The 27,025-nt window shown below is 49.9% G+C and overlaps 1 protein-coding gene across 1 annotated transcript in view; it reads right to left on the minus strand.

The window, feature by feature from the left end:
- LOC127927100 (E3 ubiquitin-protein ligase RNF19A-like) overlaps positions 1-27,025 on the minus strand; it is a 106,291-nt gene that overhangs the window by 39,377 nt on the left and 39,889 nt on the right.

The raw sequence follows: 27,025 nt of genomic DNA on the forward strand, positions 1-27,025 counted from the left end.
GTAGGATTCAACACTAAGAGCCAGACTGACTGTGTGGACTAACAGCAGTAGGATTCAACACTAAGAGCCAGACTGACTGTGTGGACAAACAGCAGTAGGATTCAACACTAAGAGCCAGACTGACTGTGTGGACTAACAGCAGTAGGATTCAACACTAAGAGACAGACTGACTGTGTGGACTAACAGCAGTAGGATTCAACACTAAGAGACAGACTGACTGTGTGGACTAACAGCAGTAGGATTCAACACTAAGAGCCAGCCTGTAGCATCACACTGATGTAATATATAGGAGCCAGGCCAGCCTGTAGCATCACACTGATGTAATATATAGGAGCCAGGCCAGCCTGTAGCATCACACTAATGTAATATATAGGAGCCAGGCCAGCCTGTAGCATCACACTGATGTAATATATAGGAGCCAGGCCAGCCTGTAGCATCACACTAATGTAATATATAGGAGCCAGGCCAGCCTGTAGCATCACACTGATGTAATATATAGGAGCCAGGCCAGCCTGTAGCATCACACTAATGTAATATATAGGAGCCAGGCCAGCCTGTAGCATCACACTGATGTAATATATAGGAGCCAGGCCAGCCTGTAGCATCACACTGATGTAATATATAGGAGCCAGGCCAGCCTGTAGCATCACACTAATGTAATATATAGGAGCCAGGCCAGCCTGTAGCATCACACTGATGTAATATATAGGAGCCAGGCCAGCCTGTAGCATCACACTAATGTAATATATAGGAGCCAGGGCCAGCCTGTAGCATCACACTAATGTAATATATAGGAGCCAGGCCAGCCTGTAGCATCACACTAATGTAATATATAGGAGCCAGGCCAGCCTGTAGCATCACACTGATGTAATATATAGGAGCCAGGCCAGCCTGTAGCATCACACTAATGTAATATATAGGAGCCAGGCCAGCCTGTAGCATCACACTAATGTAATATATAGGAGCCAGGCCAGCCTGTAGCATCACACTGACAATGTAATATATAGGAGCCGGGCCAGCCTGTAGCATCACACTAATGTAATATATAGGAGCCAGGCCAGCCTGTAGCATCACACTAATGTAATATATAGGAGCCAGGCCAGCCTGTAGCATCACACTGATGTAATATATAGGAGCCAGGCCAGCCTGTAGCATCACACTAATGTAATATATAGGAGCCGGGCCAGCCTGTAGCATCACACTGATGTAATATATAGGAGCCAGGCCAGCCTGCAGCATCACACTAATGTAATATATAGGAGCCAGGCCAGCCTGCAGCATCACACTGACGTAATATATAGGAGCCAGGCCAGCCTGTAGCATCACACTAATGTAATATATAGGAGCCGGGTCAGCCTGTATCATCACACTGATGTAATATATAGGAGCCGGGCCAGCCTGTAGCATCACACTAATGTAATATATAGGAGCCAGGCCAGCCTGTAGCATCACACTGATGTAATATATAGGAGCCAGGCCAGCCTGTAGCATCACACTGATGTAATATATAGGAGCCAGGCCAGCCTGTAGCATCACACTAATGTAATATATAGGAGCCAGGCCAGCCTGTAGCATCACACTGATGTAATATATAGGAGCCAGGCCAGCCTGTAGCATCACACTAATGTAATATATAGGAGCCAGGCCAGCCTGTAGCATCACACTGATGTAATATATAGGAGCCGGGCCAGCCTGTAGCATCACACTAATGTAATATATAGGAGCCAGGCCAGCCTGTAGCATCACACTGATGTAATATATAGGAGCCGGGCCAGCCTGTAGCATCACACTAATGTAATATATAGGAGCCAGGCCAGCCTGTAGCATCACACTGATGTAATATATAGGAGCCAGGCCAGCCTGCAGCATCACACTGATGTAATATATAGGAGCCAGGCCAGCCTGTAGCATCACACTAATGTAATATATAGGAGCCAGGCCAGCCTGTAGCATCACACTGATGTAATATATAGGAGCCAGGCCAGCCTGTAGCATCACACTGATGTAATATATAGGAGCCAGGCCAGCCTGTAGCATCACACTAATGTAATATATAGGAGCCAGGCCAGCCTGTAGCATCACACTGATGTAATATATAGGAGCCAGGCCAGCCTGTAGCATCACACTGACAATGTAATATATAGGAGCCAGGCCAGCCTGTAGCATCACACTAATGTAATATATAGGAGCCAGGCCAGCCTGTAGCATCACACTAATGTAATATATAGGAGCCAGGCCAGCCTGTAGCATCACACTGATGTAATATATAGGAGCCAGGCCAGCCTGTAGCATCACACTCAATGTAATATATAGGAGCCAGGCCAGCCTGTAGCATCACACTGATGTAATATATAGGAGCCAGGCCAGCCTGTAGCATCACACTAATGTAATATATAGGAGCCAGGCCAGCCTGTAGCATCACACTGATGTAATATATAGGAGCCAGGCCAGCCTGTAGCATCACACTAATGTAATATATAGGAGCCAGGCCAGCCTGTAGCATCACACTGATGTAATATATAGGAGCCAGGCCAGCCTGTAGCATCACACTAATGTAATATATAGGAGCCAGGCCAGCCTGTAGCATCACACTAATGTAATATATAGGAGCCAGGCCAGCCTGTAGCATCACACTGATGTAATATATAGGAGCCAGGCCAGCCTGTAGCATCACACTAATGTAATATATAGGAGCCAGGCCAGCCTGTAGCATCACACTGATGTAATATATAGGAGCCAGGCCAGCCTGTAGCATCACACTAATGTAATATATAGGAGCCAGGCCAGCCTGTAGCATCACACTGATGTAATATATAGGAGCCAGGCCAGCCTGTAGCATCACACTGATGTAATATATAGGAGCCAGGCCAGCCTGTAGCATCACACTGATGTAATATATAGGAGCCAGGCCAGCCTGTAGCATCACACTAATGTAATATATAGGAGCCAGGCCAGCCTGTAGCATCACACTAATGTAATATATAGGAGCCAGGCCAGCCTGTAGCATCACACTAATGTAATATATAGGAGCCAGGCCAGCCTGTAGCATCACACTAATGTAATATATAGGAGCCAGGCCAGCCTGTAGCATCACACTGATGTAATATATAGGAGCCAGGCCAGCCTGTAGCATCACACTGATGTAATATATAGGAGCCAGCCTGGGCCAGCCTGTAGCATCACACTAATGTAATATATAGGAGCCAGGCCAGCCTGTAGCATCACACTAATGTAATATATAGGAGCCAGGCCAGCCTGTAGCATCACACTGATGTAATATATAGGAGCCAGGCCAGCCTGTAGCATCACACTAATGTAATATATAGGAGCCAGGCCAGCCTGTAGCATCACACTGATGTAATATATAGGAGCCAGGCCAGCCTGTAGCATCACACTAATGTAATATATAGGAGCCAGGCCAGCCTGTAGCATCACACTGATGTAATATATAGGAGCCAGGCCAGCCTGTAGCATCACACTAATGTAATATATAGGAGCCAGGCCAGCCTGTAGCATCACACTGATGTAATATATAGGAGCCAGGCCAGCCTGTAGCATCACACTAATGTAATATATAGGAGCCAGGCCAGCCTGTAGCATCACACTAATGTAATATATAGGAGCCAGGCCAGCCTGTAGCATCACACTAATGTAATATATAGGAGCCAGGCCAGCCTGTAGCATCACACTGATGTAATATATAGGAGCCAGGCCAGCCTGTAGCATCACACTAATGTAATATATAGGAGCCAGGCCAGCCTGTAGCATCACACTAATGTAATATATAGGAGCCAGGCCAGCCTGTAGCATCACACTAATGTAATATATAGGAGCCAGGCCAGCCTGTAGCATCACACTGATGTAATATATAGGAGCCAGGCCAGCCTGTAGCATCACACTGATGTAATATATAGGAGCCAGGCCAGCCTGTAGCATCACACTGATGTAATATATAGGAGCCAGGCCAGCCTGTAGCATCACACTGATGTAATATATAGGAGCCAGGCCAGCCTGTAGCATCACACTAATGTAATATATAGGAGCCAGGCCAGCCTGTAGCATCACACTGATGTAATATATAGGAGCCAGGCCAGCCTGTAGCATCACACTGATGTAATATATAGGAGCCAGGCCAGCCTGTAGCATCACACTAATGTAATATATAGGAGCCAGGCCAGCCTGTAGCATCACACTAATGTAATATATAGGAGCCAGGCCAGCCTGTAGCATCACACTGATGTAATATATAGGAGCCAGGCCAGCCTGTAGCATCACACTGATGTAATATATAGGAGCCAGGCCAGCCTGTAGCATCACACTGATGTAATATATAGGAGCCAGGCCAGCCTGTAGCATCACACTAATGTAATATATAGGAGCCAGGCCAGCCTGTAGCATCACACTGATGTAATATATAGGAGCCAGGCCAGCCTGTAGCATCACACTAATGTAATATATAGGAGCCAGGCCAGCCTGTAGCATCACACTAATGTAATATATAGCCAGGCCAGCCTGAGCACAGGCCAGCCTGTAGCATCACACTGATGTAATATATAGGAGCCAGGCCAGCCTGTAGCATCACACTAATGTAATATATAGGAGCCAGGCCAGCCTGTAGCATCACACTAATGTAATATATAGGAGCCAGGCCAGCCTGTAGCATCACACTAATGTAATATATAGGAGCCAGGCCAGCCTGTAGCATCACACTAATGTAATATATAGGAGCCAGGCCAGCCTGTAGCATCACACTGATGTAATATATAGGAGCCAGGCCAGCCTGTAGCATCACACTAATGTAATATATAGGAGCCAGGCCAGCCTGTAGCATCACACTAATGTAATATATAGGAGCCAGGCCAGCCTGTAGCATCACACTAATGTAATATATAGGAGCCAGGCCAGCCTGTAGCATCACACTAATGTAATATATAGGAGCCAGGCCAGCCTGTAGCATCACACTAATGTAATATATAGGAGCCAGGCCAGCCTGTAATATATAGGAGCCAGGCCAGCCTGTAGCATCACACTAATGTAATATATAGGAGCCAGGCCAGCCTGTAGCATCACACTAATGTAATATATAGGAGCCAGGCCAGCCTGTAGCATCACACTGATGTAATATATAGGAGCCAGGCCAGCCTGTAGCATCACACTAATGTAATATATAGGAGCCAGGCCAGCCTGTAGCATCACACTGATGTAATATATAGGAGCCAGGCCAGCCTGTAGCATCACACTGATGTAATATATAGGAGGGGCTTTGGGTTTGTCCATAGGGAGACAGGGGTAGCATCACACTAATGTAATATGAGTGCCAGGCCAGCCTGAGGGGTTTAGCCCAGTAGCATCACACTGATGTAATATTGAGTGTAGCATCACACTGGGGGGTTTGGCCAGCCTGGAGACACACTAATGTAATATGTAGGAGCCAGGGCCTGTAGGGGTTGGTAATAGGGAGGGTTGAGTGTGGGAGGTTTGTCCATAGGGAGACAGGGGGAAAATCACAGTGCTAATGGGGGTTTAGTCCATAGTGAGATCACACTAATGGAGGGTTGAGTAGGTGGAAGGGGGTCCTTCCTTGGCCCATAGGGAGACAGGCATCCACTGAGTGTATAGGGGCCTAGCATCACACTAATGTAATCCTATCCTTCCTCTCCAGTAGGAGGACCAGCCTGAGTGTGAGGGTTTGTCCATAGGGAGACCGGGGGTTGAGTGAGGGGGTTTAGCCCATAGTGAGAAAGGGAGGGTTGAGTGTGGGGGGTTTGGTCCAAAGGAGTCTCATTGAGTGTGGGGGGTTTGGTGAGACAGGGAGGGTTGAGTGTGGGGGGTTTGGTCCATAGGAGACAGGGAGGGTTGAGTGTGGGGGTTTGGCCCCATAGGGAGAAAGGGGGGGTTTGAGGGTGTGAGTGGGGGGTTTGGTCCATAGGGAGACAGGGAGGGTTGAATGTGGGGGGTTTGGCCCATAGGGAGACAGGGAGGGTGAGTGTGGGGGGTTTGGCCCATAGGGAGACAGGGAGGGTTGAGTGTGGGGGTTTGGTCCATAGGGAGGTTTGAGGTGAGTGTGGGGGGTTTGGTCCATAGTGAGACAGGGAGGATTGAGTGTGGGGGGTTGGTCCATAGGGAGGTTTGAGTGTGGGGGGTTGGTCCATAGGGAGGTTTGAGTGTGGGGGGTTTGGTCCATAGGGAGACAGGGAGGGTTTAGTGGGGGGTTTGGCCCATAGTGAGGAGGTTGAGTGTGGGGGGTTTGGCCCATAGGGAGGGTTGAGTGTGGGGGGTTTGGCCCATAGGGAGACAGGGAGGGTTGAGTGTGGGGGTTTGGTCCATAGGGAGGGTTGAGTGTGGGGGTTTGGTCCATAGGGAGGGTTGAGTGTGGGGGTTTGGCCCATAGGGAGACAGGGAGGGTTGAGTGTGGGGGGTTTGGCCCATAGTGAGACAGGGAGGGTTGAGTGTGGGGGTTTGGCCCATAGTGATACAGGGAGGGTTGAGTGTGGGGGGTTTGGTCCATAGGGAGGGAGGGTTGAGTGTGGGGGTTTGGTCCATAGGGAGAGGGGGTTGAGTGTGGGGGGTTTGGCCCATAGTGAGAAAGGGAGGGTTGAGTGTGGGGGTTTGGACACGGAGGGTTGAGTGTGGGGGTTTGGTCCATAGGGAGTTGAGTCCATAGTGAGACAGGGAGGGTTGAGTGTGGGGGGTTTGGTCCATAGGGAGACAGGGAGGGTTGAGTGTGGGGGTTTGGTCCATAGGGAGACAGGGAGGGTTGAGTGTGGGGGTTTGGCCCATAGTGAGACAGGGAGGTTGAGTGTGGGGGTTTGGTCCATAGGGAGGGAGGGTTGAGTGTGGGGGTTTGGTCCATAGGGAGACAGGGAGGGTTGAGTGTGGGGGGTTGGTCCATAGGGAGGGTTGAGTGTGGGGGTTTGGTCCATAGGGAGACAAGGGAGGGTTGAGTGTGGGGGTTTGGCCCATAGGGAGACAGGGAGGGTTGAGTGTGGGGGGTTTGGCCCATAGTGAGAAGGGAGGGTTGAGTGTGGGGGGTTTGGTCCATAGGGAGGGTGGAGGGTGGGGGGTTTGGTCCATAGGGAGACAGGGAGGGTTGAGTGTGGGGGTTTGGCCCATAGGGAGACAGGGAGGGTTGAGTGTGGGGGGTTTGGCCCATAGTGAGACAGGGAGGGTTGAGTGTGGGGGTTTGGTCCATAGGGAGGGTTGAGTGTGGGGGTTTGGTCCATAGGGAGACAGGGAGGGTTGAGTGTGGGGGTTTGGTCCATAGGGAGACAGGGAGGTTTGAGTGTGGGGGTTTGGCCCATAGTGAGACAGGGAGGGTTGAGTGTGGGGGGTTTGGTCCATAGGGAGGGTTGAGTGTGGGGGTTTGGTCCATAGGGAGACAGGGAGGGTTGAGTGTGGGGGGTTTGGTCCATAGGGAGACAGGGAGGGTTGAGTGTGGGGGGTTTGGCCCATAGGGAGACACGGAGGGTTGAGTGTGGGGGGGTTTGGTCCATAGGGAGACAGGGAGGGTTGAGTGTGGGGGGTTTGGTCCATAGTGAGAAAGGGGGGTTGAGTGTGGGGGGTTTGGTCCATAGGGAGGGTTGAGTGTGGGGGGTTTGGCCCATAGGGAGACACGGAGGGTTGAGTGTGGGGGGTTTGGCCCATAGGGAGGGTTGAGTGTGGGGGTTTGGCCCATAGGGAGAAAGGGAGGGTTGAGTGTGGGGGGTTTGGTCCATAGGGAGGGTTGAGTGTGGGGGGTTTGGTCCATAGGGAGACAGGGAGGGTTGAGTGTGGGGGTTTGGTCCATAGGAAGACAGGGAGGTTTGAGTGTGGGGGTTTGGTCCATAGGGAGGTTTGAGTGTGGGGGGTGTGGCCCATAGTGAGACAGGGAGGTTGAGTGTGGGGGTTTGGTCCATAGGGAGGGTTGAGTGTGGGGGGTTTGGCCCATAGGGAGACACGGAGGGTTGAGTGTGGGGGGTTTGGCCCATAGGGAGACACGGAGGGTTGAGTGTGGGGGGTTTGGTCCATAGGGAGGGTTGAGTGTGGGGGGGTTTGGCCCATAGGGAGACACGGAGGGTTGAGTGTGGGTGGTTTGGCCCATAGGGAGACAGGGAGGGTTGAGTGTGGGTGGTTTGGCCCATAGTGAGAAAGGGAGGGTTGAGTGTGGGGGGTTTGGTCCATAGGGAGGGTTGAGTGTGGGGGGTTTGGTCCATAGGGAGACAGGGAGGGTTGAGTGTGGGGGTTTGGTCCATAGGAAGACAGGGAGGTTTGAGTGTGGGGGTCTGGTCCATAGGGAGGTTTGAGTGTGGGGGGTGTGGCCCATAGTGAGACAGGGAGGGTTGAGTGTGGCGGGTTTAGTCCATAGGGAGCTGGTTGAGTGTGGGGGAGTCCATAGGTGGGGGTTTGGTCCATAGGGAGACAGGGAGGGTTGAGTGTGGGGGGTTCAAGTCCAGGTTTGAGGTGGGGGGTTTGGTCCATAGGGAGGTTTGAGTGTGGGGGGTGTGGCCCATAGTGAGACAGGGAGGGTTGAGTGTGGGGGTTTGGTCCATAGGGAGGGTTGAGTGTGGGGGGTTTAGTCCATAGGGAGGGTTGAGTGTGGGGGTTTGGTCCATAGGGAGAGTGTGGGGGTAACAGGTCCAGGGAGGGTTGAGTGTGGGGGGTTTGGCCCATAGTGAGACACGGAGGTTGAGTGTGGGGGTTTAGTCCATAGGGAGACGGAGGGTTAAGTGTTGGGGTTTGGCCCATAGGAGAACAGGAGGGTTGAGTGTGGGGGTTTGGTCCAGTGTGGGGGTTTGGTCCACTAGGGAGGGTTGAGTGTGAGTGGGGGTTTGGTCCATAGGGAGACAGGGAGGGTTGAGTGTGGGGGTTTGGTCCATAGGAAGACAGGGAGGTTTGAGTGTGGGGGTCTGGTCCATAGGGAGGTTTGAGTGTGGGGGTTTGGCCCATAGTGAGACAGGGAGGGTTGAGTGTGGGGGGTTTTAGTCCACAGGGAGGGTTGAGTGTGGGGGTTAAGTCTCACATAGGTGGGGGTTTGGTCCATCCCAGAGCTGTTGAGTGTGGGGGTTCAGTCCATAGTGCAGGGGGGTTTGGTCCATAGGGAGGTTTCCCAGAGCTGGGGGTGTGGCCCATAGTGAGACAGGGAGGGTTGAGTGTGGCAGGGGTTTAGTCCACAGGGAGGGTTGAGTGTGGGGGGTTTAGTCCATAGTACAGAACAGTCTCACTACAGAGGGTTGAGTGGGGGGTTTGGTCCATAGGGAGGGTTGAGTGTGGGGTTTGGCCCATAGTGAGACACGGAGGGTTGAGTGTGGGGTTTAGTCCATAGGGAGACGGATGGTTAAGTGTTGGGGTTTGGCCCATAGTGGAGCCAGTCGCTCTCCTGCTCCAGCCCTCTACTCTTGACTCACAGATCCACCCAGCCCAGCTGGAACCATCCCTCCCAGAGCTGTGTGTGTTCTCCTCTCAGTCAGTCCCTCTACTCTTGACTCACAGCCCCACCCAGCCCAGCTGGAACCATTGGCCCCCCGCCCTCCCAGAGCTGTGTGTTCTCCTCTCAGTCAGTCCCTCTCACACAGAGCTCTGTAACAGGCCTCACAGCCCCACCCAGCCCAGCTGGTAACAGGCCAGTAGTACAGAACAGTCTCACTACAGAGCCACTAACAGGCCAGTAGTACAGAACAGTCTCCTACAGAGCTGCACGGTGTAACAGGCCAGTAGTACAGAACAGTCTCACTACAGAGCTGCACGGTGTAACAGGCCCAGCAGAACAGTCTCACTACAGAGCTGCACGGTGTAACAGGCCAGTAGTACAGAACAGTCTCCCAGAGCTGCACGGTGTAACAGGCCAGTAGTACAGAACAGTCTCACTACAGAGCTGACTAACAGCCCCACCCAGTACAGAACAGTCTCACTACAGAGCTGCAGTAACAGGAACCATTACAGAACAGTCCCCCTAACAGGCCCCTCCCAGAGCTGGCACAGTACAGAACAGTCTCACTCCAACATGTGTGTAACAGGCCAGTTACAGAACAGTCTCACTACAGAGCTGCACGGTCTAACAGGCCAGTAGTACAGAACAGTCTCACCACAGAGCTGCACGGTGTAACAGGCCAGCAGTACAGAACAGTCTCACTACAGAGCTGCACGGTGTAACAGGCCAGTAATACAGAACAGTCTCACTACAGAGCTGCACGGTGTAACAGGCCAGTAGTACAGAACAGTCTCACTACAGAGCTGCACGGTGTAACAGGCCAGTAGTACAGAACAGTCTCACTACAGAGCTGCACGGTGTAACAGGCCAGTAGTACAGAACAGTCTCACTACAGACAGAGCTGTACAGAACAGTCTAACAGGCCAGTAACAGGCCAGTACAGAACAGTCTCACTACAGAGCTGCGGTGTAACAGGCCAGTGTAACAGGCCAGTAGTACAGAACAGTCTCACTACAGAGCTGCACGGTGTAACAGGCCAGTAGTACAGAACAGTCTCACTACAGAGCTGCACGGTGTAACAGGCCAGTAGTACAGAACAGTCTCACTACAGAGCTGCACGGTGTAACAGGCCAGTAGTACAGAACAGTCTCACTACAGAGCTGCACGGTGTAACAGGCCAGTAGTACAGAACAGTCTCACTACAGAGCTGCACGGTGTAACAGGCCAGTAGTACAGAACAGTCTCACTACAGAGCTGCACGGTGTAACAGGCCAGTAGTACAGAACAGTCTCACTACAGAGCTGCACGGTGTAACAGGCCAGTAGTACAGAACAGTCTCACTACAGAGCTGCACGGTGTAACAGGCCAGTAGTACAGAACAGTCTCACTACAGAGCTGCACGGTGTAACAGGCCAGTAGTACAGAACAGTCTCACTACAGAGCTGCACGGTGTAACAGGCCAGTAGTACAGAACAGTCTCAACAGAGTCTAACAGTAGTACAGAACAGCTACAGCACGGTGTAACAGGCCAGTAGTACAGAACAGTCTCACTACAGAGCTGCACGGTGTAACAGGCCAGTAGTACAGAACAGTCTCACTACAGAGCTGCACGGTGTAACAGGCCAGTAGTACAGAACAGTCTCACTACAGAGCTGCACTGTGTAACAGGCCAGTAGTACAGAACAGTCTCACTACAGAGCTGCACGGTGTAACAGGCCAGTAGTACAGAACAGTCTCACTACAGAGCTGCACGGTGTAACAGGCCAGTAGTACAGAACAGTCTCACTACAGAGCTGCACGGTGTAACAGGCCAGTAGTACAGAACAGTCTCACTACAGAGCTGCACGGTGTAACAGGCCAGTAGTACAGAACAGTCTCACTACAGAGCTGCACTGTGTAACAGGCCAGTAATACAGAACAGTCTCACTACAGAGCTGCACGGTGTAACAGGCCAGTAGTACAGAACAGTCTCACTACAGAGCTGCACGGTGTAACAGGCCAGTAATACAGAACAGTCTCACTACAGAGCTGCACGGTGTAACAGGCCAGTAGTACAGAACAGTCTCACTACAGAGCTGCACGGTGTAACAGGCCAGTAATACAGAACAGTCTCACTACAGAGCTGCACGGTGTAACAGGCCAGTAATACAGAACAGTCTCACTACAGAGCTGCACGGTGTAACAGGCCAGTAGTACAGAACAGTCTCACTACAGAGCTGCACGGTGTAACAGGCCAGTAGTACAGAACAGTCTCACTACAGAGCTGCACGGTGTAACAGGCCAGTAGTACAGAACAGTCTCACTACAGAGCTGCACGGTGTAACAGGCCAGTAGTACAGAACAGTCTCACTACAGAGCTGCACGGTGTAACAGGCCAGTAGTACAGAACAGTCTCACTACAGAGCTGCACGGTGTAACAGGCCAGTAGTACAGAACAGTCTCACTACAGAGCTGCACGGTGTAACAGGCCAGTAGTACAGAACAGTCTCACTACAGAGCTGCACGGTGTAACAGGCCAGTAGTACAGAACAGTCTCACTACAGAGCTGCACGGACACCAAGCAGCCTGAGCCAGTAAATAAATAAAAATAAGGAGAAATTGGACACCTTTGTTTAATTCCGCATCCAATGTTGAATCTCTGAAGTTCCGTGGGATAATTTAACAGAGCTGTTACTATAATTGTAAAGTGTCTTAATTATATTGACCAAAACAAAACAAAAATCGAAAGAGTCTCAAAAATAAAATAAATGTTTAACTGTATCAAAAACCTTTTAAAAGTCCACAAATAAAACAAAGCCATCTTCCATAATGTTCTCATTGTCGTCTATCAAGTCCAATACTAGTCTAATATTATGCCATATGTGTGTCTGCCCTTCATAAAACCAGACTGGGTTTCATCAATGATTTGGTCAAGACCTTTTTTAAAGTCTTTCTGCAAAGACGGATACTAGCAGCTTTCCATCACTGTTCAGTAACGTGATTTGGTCTCCAATCGTCTGACATCACAGGATCTTTGTTTGGTTTGGGTATTACAGAAATGAGGCCTTGTTGTCATTGAAACAGGCAGGACCCATAAATCAACTGCCTCTTTAAAAACATTAAATTCAACAATATTTTCCTTCTGGAAAATATTTATAGAATTCACTGATAATGCCGTCATTCCCTGGAGATTTGTTCTCTTTTCACTTAAAAAATCACTAGACTTTTTGGAAGTCTATGAATTTTGCATAGTCTTTGACAGAGTCAGGACAGGCAGATATGTCACTAGTAGGACAGCCATTACTGGGATAACGGCTACCATAGAATTCTGAAACAAGTTCTGAAATATCTTTGGGGTTTTCATTTTCTTTGTCATCTATATGAATAGATGGAAATTCTGAACTTCTCTAACATTGTAACGGTTGTGTTTTTCCACCACTTTCCTCCAACCATCTCCTTCTGCTCTCTCTTTATACATTCTGTCCATTTCTAGTTGTAGAGAGAATAACAGACCCTCCAACCATCTCCTTCTGCTCTCTCTCTTTATACATTCTGTCCATTTCTAGTTGTAGAGAGAATAACAGACCCTCCAACCATCTCCTTCTGCTCTCTCTTTATACATTCTGTCCATTTCTAGTTGTAGAGAGAATAACAGACCCTCCAACCATCTCCTTCTGCTCTCTCTCTTTATACATTCAGTCCATTTCTAGTTGTAGAGAGAATAACAGACCCTCCAACCATCTCCTTCTGCTCTCTCTTTATACATTCTGTCCATTTCTAGTTGTAGAGAGAATAACAGACCCTCCAACCATCTCCTTCTGCTCTCTCTCTTTATACATTCAGTCCATTTCTAGTTGTAGAGAGAATAACAGACCCTCCAACCATCTCCTTCTGCTCTCTCTTTATACATTCTGTCCATTTCTAGTTGTAGAGAGAATAACAGACCCTCCAACCATCTCCTTCTGCTCTCTCTCTTTATACATTCTGTCCATTTCTAGTTGTAGAGAGAATAACAGACCAACCATCTCCAACCATCTCTGCTCTCTCTCTTTATACATTCTGTCCATTTCTAGTTGTAAAGAGAATAACAGACCAACCATCTCCTTCTGCTCTCTCTTTATACATTCTGTCCATTTCTAGTTGTAGAGAGAATAACAGACCCTCCAACCATCTCCTTCTGCTCTCTCTTTATACATTCAGTCCATTTCTAGTTGTAGAGAGAATAACAGACCAACCATCTCCTTCTGCTCTCTCTCTTTATACATTCTGTCCATTTCTAGTTGTAGAGAGAATAACAGACCCTCCAACCATCTCCTTCTGCTCTCTCTCTTTATACATTCTGTCCATTTCTAGTTGTAGAGAGAATAACAGACCCTCCAACCATCTCCTTCTGCTCTCTCTTTATACATTCTGTCCATTTCTAGTTGTAGAGAGAATAACAGACCCTCCAACCATCTCCTTCTGCTCTCTCTCTTTATACATTCTGTCCATTTCTAGTTGTAGAGAGAATAACAGACCCTCCAACCATCTCCTTCTCTCTCTTTATACTCTCTCTTTATACATTCTGTCCATTTCTAGTTGTAGAGAGAATAACAGACCCTCCAACCATCTCCTTCTGCTCTCTCTTTATACATTCTGTCCATTTCTAGTTGTAGAGAGAATAACAGACCCTCCAACCATCTCCTTCTGCTCTCTCTTTATACATTCTGTCCATTTCTAGTTGTAGAGAGAATAACAGACCCTCCAACCATCTCCTTCTGCTCTCTCTTTATACATTCTGTCCATTTCTAGTTGTAGAGAGAATAACAGACCAACCATCTCCTTCTGCTCTCTCTTTATACATTCTGTCCATTTCTAGTTGTAGAGAGAATAACAGACCCTCCAACCATCTCCTTCTCTCTTCTGCTCTCTCTTTATACATTCTGTCCATTTCTAGTTGTAGTTGAGAGAATAACAGACCCTCCAACCATCTCCTTCTGCTCTCTCTCTTTATACATTCTGTCCATTTCTAGTTGTAGAGAGAATAACAGACCCTCCACACCATCTCCTTCTTCTCTCTCTCTTTATACATTCTGTCCATTTCTAGTTGTAGAGAGAATAACAGATCTCCTTCCCTCCAACCATCTCCTCCAACCATCTCCTTCTGCTCTCTCTTTATACATTCTGTCCATTTCTAGTTGTAGAGAGAATAACAGACCCTCCAACCATCTCCTTCTGCTCTCTCTTTATACATTCTGTCCATTTCTAGTTGTAGAGAGAATAACAGACCCTCCAACCATCTCCTTCTGCTCTCTCTTTATACATTCTGTCCATTTCTAGTTGTAAAGAGAATAACAGATTCTGTCCATTTCTAACAACCATCTCCTTCTGCTCTCTCTTTATACATTCTGTCCATTTCTAGTTGTAGAGAGAATAACAGACCCTCCAACCATCTCCTTCTGCTCTCTCTTTATACATTCTGTCCATTTCTAGTTGTAGAGAGAATAACAGACCCTCCAACCATCTCCTTCTGCTCTCTCTCTTTATACATTCTGTCCATTTCTAGTTGTAGCTCTCTCTCTTTATACAGAGAATAACAGACCCTCCAACCATCTCCTTCTGCTCTCTCTCTTTATACATTCTGTCCATTTCTAGTTGTAGAGAGAATAACAGACCCTCCAACCATCTCCTTCTCTGCTCTCTCTTTATACATTCTGTCCATTTCTAGTTGTAGAGAGAATAACAGACCTAGTTGTAGAGAGAATCCAACCATCTCCTTCTGCTCTCTCTTTATACATTCTGTCCATTTCTAGTTGTAGAGAGAATAACAGACCCTCCAACCATCTCCTTCTGACCCTCCAACCATCTCTCTCTCCTTATACATGCTGTCCATTTCTAGTTGTAGAGAGAATAACAGACCAACCATCTCCTTCTGCTCTCTCTTTATACATTCTGTCCATTTCTAGTTGTAGAGAGAATAACAGACCCTCCAACCATCTCCTTCTGCTCTCTCTTTATACATTCTGTCCATTTCTAGTTGTAGAGAGAATAACAGACCCTCCAACCATCTCCTTCTGCTCTCTCTTTATACATTCTGTCCATTTCTAGTTGTAAAGAGAATAACAGACCCTCCAACCATCTCCTTCTGCTCTCTCTCTTTATACATTCTGTCCATTTCTAGTTGTAGAGAGAATAACAGACCCTCCAACCATCTCCTTCTGCTCTCTCTCTTTATACATTCTGTCCATTTCTAGTTGTAGAGAGAATAACAGACCCTCCAACCATCTCCTTCTGCTCTCTTATACACATCCATTTCTAGTTGTCCATTTCTAGTTGTATACAGTCCAGAATAACAGACCCTCCAACCATCTCCTTCTGCTCTCTCTCTTTATACATTCTGTCCATTTCTAGTTGTAAAGAGAATAACAGACCCTCCAACCATCTCCTTCTGCTCTCTCTTTATACATTCTGTCCATTTCTAGTTGTAGAGAGAATAACAGACCCTCCAACCATCTCCTTCTGCTCTCTCTTTATACATTCTGTCCATTTCTAGTTGTAGAGAGAATAACAGACCCTCCAACCATCTCCTTCTGCTCTCTCTTTATACATTCTGTCCATTTCTAGTTGTAGAGAGAATAACAGACCCTCCAACCATCTCCTTCTGCTCTCTCTTTATACATTCTGTCCATTTCTAGTTGTAGAGAGAATAACCCTCCAACCATCTCCAACCATCTCCATTCTGTCCATTTCTAGTTTTATACCATTCTGTCCATTTCTAGTCCATTGTAAAGAGAATAACAGACCCTCCAACCATCTCCTTCTGCTCTCTCTCTTTATACATTCTGTCCATTTCTAGTTGTAAAGAGAATAACAGACCCTCCAACCATCTCCTTCTGCTCTCTCTTTATACATTCTGTCCATTTCTAGTTGTAGAGAGAATAATTCAGATTTCCCAGACCCCAACCATCTCCTTCTGCTCTCTCTCTTTATACATTCTGTCCATTTCTAGTTGTAGAGAGAATAACAGACCAAACATCTCCTTCTGCTCTCTCTTTATACATTCAGTCCATTTCTAGCTGTAAAGAGAATAACAGACCCTCCAACCATCTCCTTCTGCTCTCTCTCTTTATACATCCTGTCCATTTCTAGTTGTAGAGAGAATAACAGACCAACCATCTCCTTCTGCTCTCTCTCTTTATACATTCTGTCCATTTCTAGTTGTAAAGAGAATAACAGACCAACCATCTCCTTCTGCTCTCTCTTTATACATTCAGTCCATTTCTAGTTGTAAAGAGAATAACAGACCCTCCAACCATCTCCTTCTGCTCTCTCTTTATACATTCAGTCCATTTCTAGTTGTAGAGAGAATAACAGACCAACCATCTCCTTCTGCTCTCTCTCTTTATACATTCAGTCCATTTCTAGTTGTAGAGAGAATAACAGACTCAACCATCTCATCTTCTGCTCTCTCTTTATACATTCTGTCCATTTCTAGTTGTAAAGAGAATAACAGACCCTCCAACCATCTCCTTCTGCTCTCTCTCTTTATACATTCTGTCCATTTCTAGTTGTAGAGAGAATAACAGACCCTCCAACCATCTCCTTCCCTCAATCTTATACATTCTGTCCATTTCTAGTTGTAGAGAGAATATATCTTCTGTCCATTTCTAGTTGTAAAGAGAATAACAGACCCTCCAACCATCTCCTTCTGCTCTCTCTTTATACATTCTGTCCATTTCTAGTTGTAGAGAGAATAACAGACCCTCCAACCATCTCCTTCTGCTCTCTCTTTATACATTCTGTCCATTTCTAGTTGTAGAGAATAACAGACCCTCCAACCATCTCCTTCTGCTCTCTCTCTTTATACATTCTGTCCATTTCTAGTTGTACAGAATAACAGACCCTCCAAATCTCCTTCTGCTCTCTCTTTATACATCTGTCCATTTCTCTGACCCTCCAACCATCTCCTCTCTTTATACATTCTGTCCATTTCTAGTTGTAGAGAGAATAACAGACCCTCCAACCATCTCCTTCTGCTCTCTCTTTATACATTCTGTCCATTTCTAGTTGTAAAGAGAATAACAGACCTTTATACACCATCTCCTTCTGCTCTCTCTTTATACATTCTGTCCATTTCTAGTTGTAAAGAGAATAACAGACCCTCCAACCATCTCCTTCTGCTCTCTCTTTATACATCCTGTCCATTTCTAGTTGTAGAGAGAATAACAGACCCTCCAACCATCTCCTTCTGCTCTCTCTTTATACATTCTGTCCATTTCTAGTTGTAGAGAGAATAACAGACCCTCCACCATCTCCTTCTGCTCTCTCTTTATACATTCTGTCCATTTCTAGTTGTAGAGAGAATAACTGAGCATTTCCTTCTTCATCAATGTCCTCCATAGAGATTAGAGAATGTAAAGTATTTCCTTAACAAGTTTATCTTCCCTCAATCTTTTAAATTCAGCGATTTCTTTACATATCTTCATGGCTGTTTGTCTCATCTCATACTTCATTCATTCACAATATTTTCCATAAGACTTAAATAGTTGGGCTTCCCTCCAATTGTCTTGTATAATATATGTTTGGCATCCATCTTGAAATGATCATCTTCCAACAGTCTACTATTGAGTTTCCAATAACTCTGTTTATTAACTTCAGATCCATTAGAATAGGATCCATTAACGGGGGGCGGCAGGGTAGTGGTTAGAGTGTAGAGGGGGCAGGGTAGCCTTGTGGTTAGAGTGTAGAGGGGGCAGGGTAGTGGTTAGAGTGTAGAGGCGGCAGGGTAGCCTTGTGGTTAGAGTGTAGAGGGGGCAGGGTAGCCTAGTGGTTAGAGTGTAGAGGCGACAGGGTAGTGGTTAGAGTGTAGAGGCGGCAGGGTAGTGGTTAGAGTGTAGAGGTGGCAGGGTAGTGGTTAGAGTGTAGAGGCGGCATCTCCATTTCTAGTTGGTAGTGGTTAGAGTGGCGGCAGGGTAGTGGCGGCAGGGCAGCCTAGTGGTTAGAGTGTAGAGGCGGCAGGGTAGCCTAGTGGTTAGAGTGTAGAGGTGGCAGGGTAGCCTAGTGGTTAGAGTGTAGAGGCGGCAGGGTAGCCTAGTGGTTAGAGTGTAGAGGTGGCAGGGTAGCCTAGTGGTTAGAGTGTAGAGGTGGCAGGGTAGCCTAGTGGTTAGAGTGTAGAGGCGGCAGGGTAGCCTAGTGGTTAGAGTGTAGAGGCGGCAGGGTAGCCTAGTGGTTAGAGTGTAGAGAGAATAACAGGCAGGGTAGCCTAGTGGTTAGAGTGTAGAGGCGGCAGGGTAGCCTAGTGGTTAGAGTGTAGAGGCGGCAGGGTAGCCTAGTGGTTAGAGTGTAGAGGCGGCAGGGTAGCCTAGTGGTTAGAGTGTAGAGGCGGGCGTGGTTAGAGTGTAGAGGCGGCAGGGTGCCTAGTGGTTAGAGTGTAGAGGCGGCAGGGTAGCCTTGTGGTTAGGGGCAGGGTAGCCTAGTGGTTAGAGTGTAGAGGGGGAGTGGTAGAGTGTAGAGGAGAGGGGCAGGGTAGCCTTGTGGTGTGTAGAGGCGGCAGGGTAGCCTAGTGGTTAGAGTGTAGAGGCGGCAGGGTAGCCTAGTGGTTAGAGTGTAGAGGCGGCAGGGTAGCCTAGTGGTTAGAGTGTAGAGGGCGGCAGGGTAGTGGTTAGAGTGTAGAGGCGGCAGGGTAGTGTAGAGGCGGCAGGTGGAGCCTAGTGGTTAGAGTGTAGAGGCGGCAGGGTAGCCTAGTGGTTAGAGTGTAGAGGGGGCAGGGTAGCCTAGTGGTTAGAGTGTAGAGGCGGCAGGGTAGCCTAGTGGTTAGAGTGTAGAGGCGGCAGGGTAGCCTGTGGTTAGAGTGTAGAGGCGGCAGGGTAGCCTAGTGGTTAGAGTGTAGAGGCGGCAGGGTAGCCTTGTGGTTAGAGTGTAGAGGCGGCAGGGTAGCCTAGTGGTTAGAGTGTAGAGGGGGGCAGGGTAGCCTAGTGGTTAGAGTGTAGAGGCGGCAGGGTAGCCTTGTGGTTAGAGTGTAGAGGCGGCAGGGTAGCCTAGTGGTTAGAGTGTAGAGGCCAGGGTAGCCTAGTGGTTAGAGTGTAGAGGCGGCAGGGTAGCCTAGTGGTTAGAGTGTAGAGGCGGCAGGGTAGCCTAGTGGTTAGAGTGTAGAGGCGGCAGGGTAGCCTGGTGGTTAGCAGTGTAGTGAGGCGGCAGGGTAGCCTAGTGGTTAGAGTGTAGAGGCGGCAGGGTAGCCTAGTGGTGGTTAGAGTGTTAGAGGTAGAGGCGGCAGGGTAGCCTAGTGGTTAGAGTGTAGAGGCGGCAGGGTAGCCTAGTGGTTAGAGTGTAGAGGCGGCAGGGTAGAGCCTAGTGGTTAGAGTGTAGAGGCGGCAGGGTAGCCTAGTGGTTAGAGGTAGAGGCGGCTAGTGGTTAGAGTGTAGAGGCGGCAGGGTAGCCTAGTGGTTAGAGTGTAGAGGGGGCAGGGTAGCCTAGTGGTTAGAGTGTAGAGGCGGCAGGGTAGCCTAGTGGTTAGAGTGTAGAGGCGGCAGGGTAGCCTAGTGGTTAGAGTGTAGAGGCGGCAGGGTAGCCTAGTGGTTAGAGTGTAGAGGGGGCAGGGTAGCCTAGTGGTTAGAGTGTAGAGGCGGCAGGGTAGCCTAGTGGTTAGAGTGTAGAGGCGGCAGGGTAGCCTAGTGGTTAGAGTGTAGAGGCGGCAGGGTAGCCTAGTGGTTAGAGTGTAGAGGGGGCAGGGTAGCCTAGTGGTTAGAGTGTAGAGGCGGCAGGGTAGCCTAGTGGTTAGAGTGTAGGGGCGGCAGGGTAGCCTAGTGGTTAGAGTGTAGAGGCGGCAGGGTAGCCTAGTGGTTAGAGTGTAGAGGGGGCAGGGTAGCCTAGTGGTTAGAGTGTAGAGGCGGCAGGGTAGCCTAGTGGTTAGAGTGTAGAGGCGGCAGGGTAGCCTTGTGGTTAGAGTGTAGAGGCGGCAGGGTAGCCTAGTGGTTGGTTAGAGTGGTTAGAGGTGGCAGGGTAGCCTAGTGGTTAGAGTGTAGAGGGGGCAGGGTAGCCTTGTGGTTAGAGTGTAGAGGCGGCAGGGTAGCCTAGTGGTTAGAGTGTAGAGGCGGCAGGGTAGCCTTGTGGTTAGAGTGTAGGGCGGCAGGGGCCAGTGGTTAGGTGTAGAGGCGGGGTAGCGTTGTGGTTAGAGTGTAGAGGGGGCAGGGTAGCTTAGTGGTTAGAGTGTAGAGGCGGCAGGGTAGCCTTGTGGTTAGAGTGTAGAGGCGGCAGGGTAGCCTTGTGGTTAGAGTGTAGAGGCGGCAGGGTAGTGGTTAGAGTGTAGAGGCGGCAGGGTAGCCTTGTGGTTAGAGTGTAGAGGCGGCAGGGTAGCCTAGTGGTTAGGGTAGCCTTGTGGTTGTAGAGGCTAGTGGCAGGGTAGCCTAGTGGTTAGAGTGTAGAGGCGGCAGGGTAGCCTAGTGGTTAGAGTGTAGAGGCGGCAGGGTAGCCTAGTGGTTAGAGTGTAGAGGCGGCAGGGTAGCCTTGTGGTTAGAGTGTAGAGGCGGCAGGGTAGCCTAGTGGTTAGAGTGTAGAGGCCTAGTGGTTAGGGTAGCCAGGGTAGCCTAGTGGAGGGGGCAGGGTAGCCTAGTGGTTAGAGTGTAGAGGCGGCAGGGTAGCCTAGTGGTTAGAGTGTAGAGGGGGCAGGGTAGCCAGGGTAGCCTAGTGGTTAGAGTGTAGAGGCGGCAGGGTAGCCTAGTGGTTAGAGTGTAGAGGCGGCAGGGTAGCCTAGTGGTTAGAGTGTAGAGGCGGCAGGGTAGCCTAGTGGTTAGAGTGTAGAGGCGGCAGGGTAGCCTAGTGGTTAGAGTTGTAGAGGGGCAGGGTAGCCTAGTGGTTAGAGTGTAGGGGCGGCAGGGTAGCCTAGTGGTTAGAGTGTAGAGGCGGCAGGGTAGCCTAGTGGTGGTTAGAGGCGGCAGGGTAGAGGGGGCAGGGTAGCCTAGTGGTTAGAGTGTAGGGGCGGCAGGGTAGCCTAGTGGTTAGAGTGTAGGGGCGGCAGGGTAGCCTAGTGGTTAGAGTGTAGAGGCGGCAGGGTAGCCTTGTGGTGAGAGTGTAGAGGCGGCAGGGTAGCCTAGTGGTTAGAGTGTAGGGGCGGCAGGGTAGCCTAGTGGTTAGAGTGTAGAGGGGGCAGGGTAGCCTTGTGGTTAGAGTGTAGAGGCGGCAGGGTAGCCTAGTGGTTAGAGTGTAGAGGCGGCAGGGTAGCCTAGTGGTTAGAGTGTAGAGGCGGCAGGGTAGCCTAGTGGTTAGAGTGTAGAGGCGGCAGGGTAGCCTAGTGGTTAGAGTGTAGAGGCGGCAGGGTAGCCTTGTGGTTAGAGTGTAGAGGCGGCAGGGTAGCCTAGTGGTTAGAGTGTAGAGGCGGCAGGGTAGCCTGTGGTTAGAGTGTAGAGGCGGCAGGGTAGCCTAGTGGTTAGAGTGTCAGAGCTCTGGAATGGCAGGGTAGCCAGTGGTTAGAGTGTCAGCAGGGGCTAGTGGTTAGAGTGTAGAGGGGCAGGGTAGCCAAGTGGTTAGAGTGTAGAGGGGGCAGGGTAGCCTTGTGGTTAGAGTGGTAGAGGGGCAGGGTAGCCTAGTGGTTAGAGTGTAGAGGCGGCAGGGTAGCCTTGTGGGGAGAGTGTAGAGGCGGCAGGGTAGCCTTGTGGTTAGAGTGTAGAGGCGGCAGGGTAGCCTAGTGGTTAGAGTGTAGAGGGGGCAGGGTAGCCTAGTGGTTAGAGTGTAGAGGGGGCAGGGTAGCCTAGTGGTTAGAGTGTAGAGGCGGCAGGGTAGCCTTGTGGTTAGAGTGTAGAGGGGGCAGGGTAGCCTAGTGGTTAGAGTGTAGAGGCGGCAGGGTAGCCTTGTGGTTAGAGTGTAGAGGCGGCAGGGTAGCCTTGTGGTTAGAGTGTAGAGGGGGCAGGGTAGCCTAGTGGTTAGAGGGTAGAGGCGGCAGGGCAGGATAAAACCTAACAAAATAAAACCTAACAAAATAAAACCGACAAAATAAAACCTAACTAAATAAAACCAACAAATACTGGTCATAAAGTTACTGAAGCATTCCGCCGGGCTGCAGAGCATCCGGCCGCGGTTGGGCGTCCCACAGGGCGGTGTAATTGGTCCAGCGTCGTCCGGGGGAGGCCGTCTTTGTAAATAAGAATTTGTTCTTAAACCGACTTGCCAAGTTAATTAAAAAGGTTTAAAAAAATATATTCTTCCTCCCACAAGGGGGAGGCATTGTGTAGACCTTACAATAAGCAGTTAGTCAGTCACCCATAGTTAGTGTTTAGTTTAGCCAGTTCTCAGGTCAGCCTTTTCTCATTCAAGTGTTTTTTTTATAATAAAAGGGCTGCTTTTCAACAGGCAATTACGGCAGTTTTTTGGCTTTCCAGTTCTGTCCGAGTTCGTCTCTCCAATGTTCTGATTGGTCCGCATTTCTTTCCCATCGATGACCATTCTTGCACCGATAAAAAAAGCCTTTTTCCTGCCGGTCAGGCTACAGCCACCAGCAGCCACAGTTTCTCTCTTTATTCAGGCTACAGCCACCAGCAGCCACAGTTTCTCTCTTTATCCGCTGAGATCCTCCGTGAACCTCAATGTTTGCTTGATGAGAAACTCACAATTCTTCGCTCGCCTCCAGAGAAGATCAGGTGTCGATCCCGTTGGTGAACCGGATGATGGTTTTCCCTCGGTCTCGTCTTGATCCTCGAGTCTTCCCAAACGATGAACGATGTCCACATTTTCCTGAAGTTTGGCTTTTGATTCTAGAATGTCAACAACTCTGGAATGACAGCTCCACAGATGACAACAACTCTGGAATGTCAGCTCCACAGATGACAACAACTCTGGAATGTCAACAACTCTGGAATGTCAACAACTCTGGAATGTCAACAACTCTGGAATGTCAGCTCCACAGATGACAACAAGTCTGGAATGTCAACAACTCTGGAATGTCAGCTCCACAGATGACAACAAGTCTGGAATGTCAGCTCCACAGATGTCAACAACTCTGGAATGTCAACAACTCTGGAATGTCAGCTCCACAGATGACAACAAGTCTGGAATGTCAGCTCCACAGATGACAACAACTCTGGAATGTCAACAACTCTGGAATGTCAACAACTCTGGAATGTCAACAACTCTGGAATGTCAACAACTCTGGAATGTCAACAACTCTGGAATGTCAACAACTCTGGAATGTCAACAACTCTGGAATGTCAACAACTCTGGAATGTCAACAACTCTGGAATGTCAACAACTCTGGAATGTCAACAACTCTGGATTTGATATCCTCACCCGCCTGCTCTGAAATTCCATGGAGCCTCAGATTCCACCTGCGCTGGGATCTCTCCTCCTCGTTCACCTTTTGCTCGAGTTTCGTCCCCTTCTCATTTTCCTGCCAGATAACTTCCACTTTTGAGGGGTTTCACTTCGCCAAAGATAGTCAGATATATATATATTTTTTTCATGGCCTAAATTTTCATCGTATTCTCCCTAACCATATCCCTCCAAGTCATGTTCCCTTTCATCTATCGTTGCTGTCAAAAAGCATCACAATATTGTTTTGCATCTCAAGAAGTGACATAGCCCTCTTGGCCTCATCTTTCCCCCTGGGGCTTGACCGGAGTACTGGGACCGTAAGGTAAACGGCCGGTCCCCGAGCTGGGGACTGGAGGGCTGCAAGTTGTGACCATTGTTGTCCATACTCATTAAATCTCCATCCCCCATAGCAGTATCCCCCACCCAGTTACATTCTGAAGAAGAGTACCCTAAGCCATCTTTTGCTGTTAATTGTCCATCTGATGATTTCTCCCTTTCTTTTGGTTCTGGAAGCTTCCATGTAACACTAGACAAGCTAGTTTTTAAGCTAGCTAGCGGATCTCGTGTTCTCGCTGACACTGAATTGTTTTTAGAGGTGAACAACTTGCAGAAAGTAAACTATTACTATAGTAAAACAAACGAAACCGTATTCATACGGGGTTTTATAACCTTAGAAATGGTCAAATGGTCATATTTGGGGTCAGGAAATCCAATCATTTCTTCAGCTACCAAGAAACTGTATCTGCACTGACCGCCATCTTGCTCAGGGTCGTTTTCCTTGTTGGAAGGTGACCCTTCGTCCATGTGTGAGGTAACTGAGCGCTCTGGAGCAGGTTTTCATCAAGGATCTCTCTGTGCTTCACTCTGTTCATCTTTGTCTTGATTATCCCTGCTTATTGGCTATGCTCAGTAGGCTATAGGCCCAATTCACTCTCTCACTCTCTCTCACTCTCAGGTCCTTACCCAGTCTGACCTGTGTGTCTGAGCTGAGGTTCACAGTCTGCCCTGTGTGTCTGAGCGGAGGTTCATCAGTCTGCCCTGTGTGTCTGAGCGGAGGTTCACAGTCTGCCCTGTGTGTCTGAGCGGAGGTTCACAGTCTGCCCTGTGTGTCTGAGCGGAGGTACAGTCTGCCCTGTGTGTCTGAGCGGAGGTTCACAGTCTGCCCTGTGTGTCTGAGCGGAGGTTCAGTCTGCCCTGTGTGTCTGAGCGGAGGTTCAGTCTGCCCTGTGTGTCTGAGCGGAGGTTCAGTCTGCCCTGTGTGTCTGAGCTGAGGTTCAGTCTGCCCTGTGTGTCTGAGCGGAGGTTCAGTCTGCCCTGTGTGTCTGAGCTGAGGTTCAGTCTGCCCTGTGTGTCTGAGCGGAGGTTCAGTCTGCCCTGTGTGTCTGAGCGGAGGTTCAGTCTGCCCTGTGTGTCTGAGCGGAGGTTCAGTCTGCCCTGTGTGTCTGAGCTGAGGTTCAGTCTGCCCTGTGTGTCTGAGCGGAGGTTCAGTCTGCCCTGTGTGTCTGAGCGGAGGTTCAGTCTGCCCTGTGTGTCTGAGCGGAGGTTCAGTCTGCCCTGTGTGTCTGAGCGGAGGTTCAGTCTGCCCTGTGTGTCTGAGCGGAGGTTCAGTCTGCCCTGTGTGTCTGAGCGGAGGTTCAGTCTGCCCTGTGTGTCTGAGCGGAGGTTCAGTCTGCCCTGTGTGTCTGAGCGGAGGTTCAGTCTGCCCTGTGTGTCTGAGCGGAGGTTCTTACCCAGTCTGCCCTGTGTGTCTGAGCGGAGGTTCAGTCTGCCCTGTGTGTCTGAGCGGAGGTTCAGTCTGCCCTGTGTGTCTGAGCGGAGGTTCAGTCTGCCCTGTGTGTCTGAGCGGAGGTTCAGCAGTCTGCCCTGTGTGTCTGAGCGGAGGTTCAGTCTGCCCTGTGTGTCTGAGCGGAGGTTGACCCACAGTCTGCCCTGTGTGTCTGAGCGGAGGTTCAGTCTGCCCTGTGTGTCTGAGCGGAGGTTACCCACAGTCTGCCCTGTGTGTCTGAGCGGAGGTTCAGTCTGCCCTGTGTGTCTGAGCGGAGGTTCACAGTCTGCCCTGTGTGTCTGAGCGGAGGTTCACAGTCTGCCCTGTGTGTCTGAGCGGAGGTTCACAGTCTGCCCTGTGTGTCTGAGCGGAGGTTCACAGTCTGCCCTGTGTGTCTGAGCGGAGGTTCAGTCTGCCCTGTGTGTCTGAGCGGAGGTTCAGTCTGCCCTGTGTGTCTGAGCGGAGGTTCAGTCTGCCCTGTGTGTCTGAGCTGAGGTTCAGTCTGCCCTGTGTGTCTGAGCGGAGGTTCAGTCTGCCCTGTGTGTCTGAGCGGAGGTTCAGTCTGCCCTGTGTGTCTGAGCTGAGGTTCAGTCTGCCCTGTGTGTCTGAGCGGAGGTTCAGTCTGCCCTGTGTGTCTGAGCGGAGGTTCAGTCTGCCCTGTGTGTCTGAGCGGAGGTTCAGTCTGCCCTGTGTGTCTGAGCGGAGGTTCAGTCTGCCCTGTGTGTCTGAGCGGAGGTTCAGTCTGCCCTGTGTGTCTGAGCGGAGGTTCAGTCTGCCCTGTGTGTCTGAGCGGAGGTTCAGTCTGCCCTGTGTGTCTGAGCGGAGGTTCAGTCTGCCCTGTGTGTCTGAGCGGAGGTTCAGTCTGCCCTGTGTGTCTGAGCGGAGGTTCAGTCTGCCCTGTGTGTCTGAGCGGAGGTTCAGTCTGCCCTGTGTGTCTGAGCGGAGGTTCAGTCTGCCCTGTGTGTCTGAGCGGAGGTTCAGTCTGCCCTGTGTGTCTGAGCGGAGGTTCAGTCTGCCCTGTGTGTCTGAGCGGAGGTTCAGTCTGCCCTGTGTGTCTGAGCGGAGGTTCAGTCTGCCCTGTGTGTCTGAGCGGAGGTTCAGTCTGCCCTGTGTGTCTGAGCGGAGGTTCAGTCTGCCCTGTGTGTCTGAGCGGAGGTTCACAGTCTGCCCTGTGTGTCTGAGCGGAGGTTCAGTCTGCCCTGTGTGTCTGAGCGGAGGTTCACAGTCTGCCCTGTGTGTCTGAGCGGAGGTTCAGTCTGCCCTGTGTGTCTGAGCGGAGGTTCAGTCTGCCCTGTGTGTCTGAGCGGAGGTTCACAGTCTGCCCTGTGTGTCTGAGCGGAGGTTCAGTCTGCCCTGTGTGTCTGAGCGGAGGTTCAGTCTGCCCTGTGTGTCTGAGCGGAGGTTCAGTCTGCCCTGTGTGTCTGAGCGGAGGTTCAGTCTGCCCTGTGTGTCTGAGCGGAGGTTCAGTCTGCCCTGTGTGTCTGAGCGGAGGTTCAGTCTGCCCTGTGTGTCTGAGCGGAGGTTCAGTCTGCCCTGTGTGTCTGAGCGGAGGTTCAGTCTGCCCTGTGTGTCTGAGCGGAGGTTCAGTCTGCCCTGTG

The sequence above is a fragment of the Oncorhynchus keta genome, unplaced genomic scaffold (assembly GCF_023373465.1).
Source record: "Oncorhynchus keta strain PuntledgeMale-10-30-2019 unplaced genomic scaffold, Oket_V2 Un_contig_9404_pilon_pilon, whole genome shotgun sequence".
In the NCBI taxonomy this organism is placed as follows: Eukaryota; Metazoa; Chordata; class Actinopteri; order Salmoniformes; family Salmonidae; genus Oncorhynchus; species Oncorhynchus keta.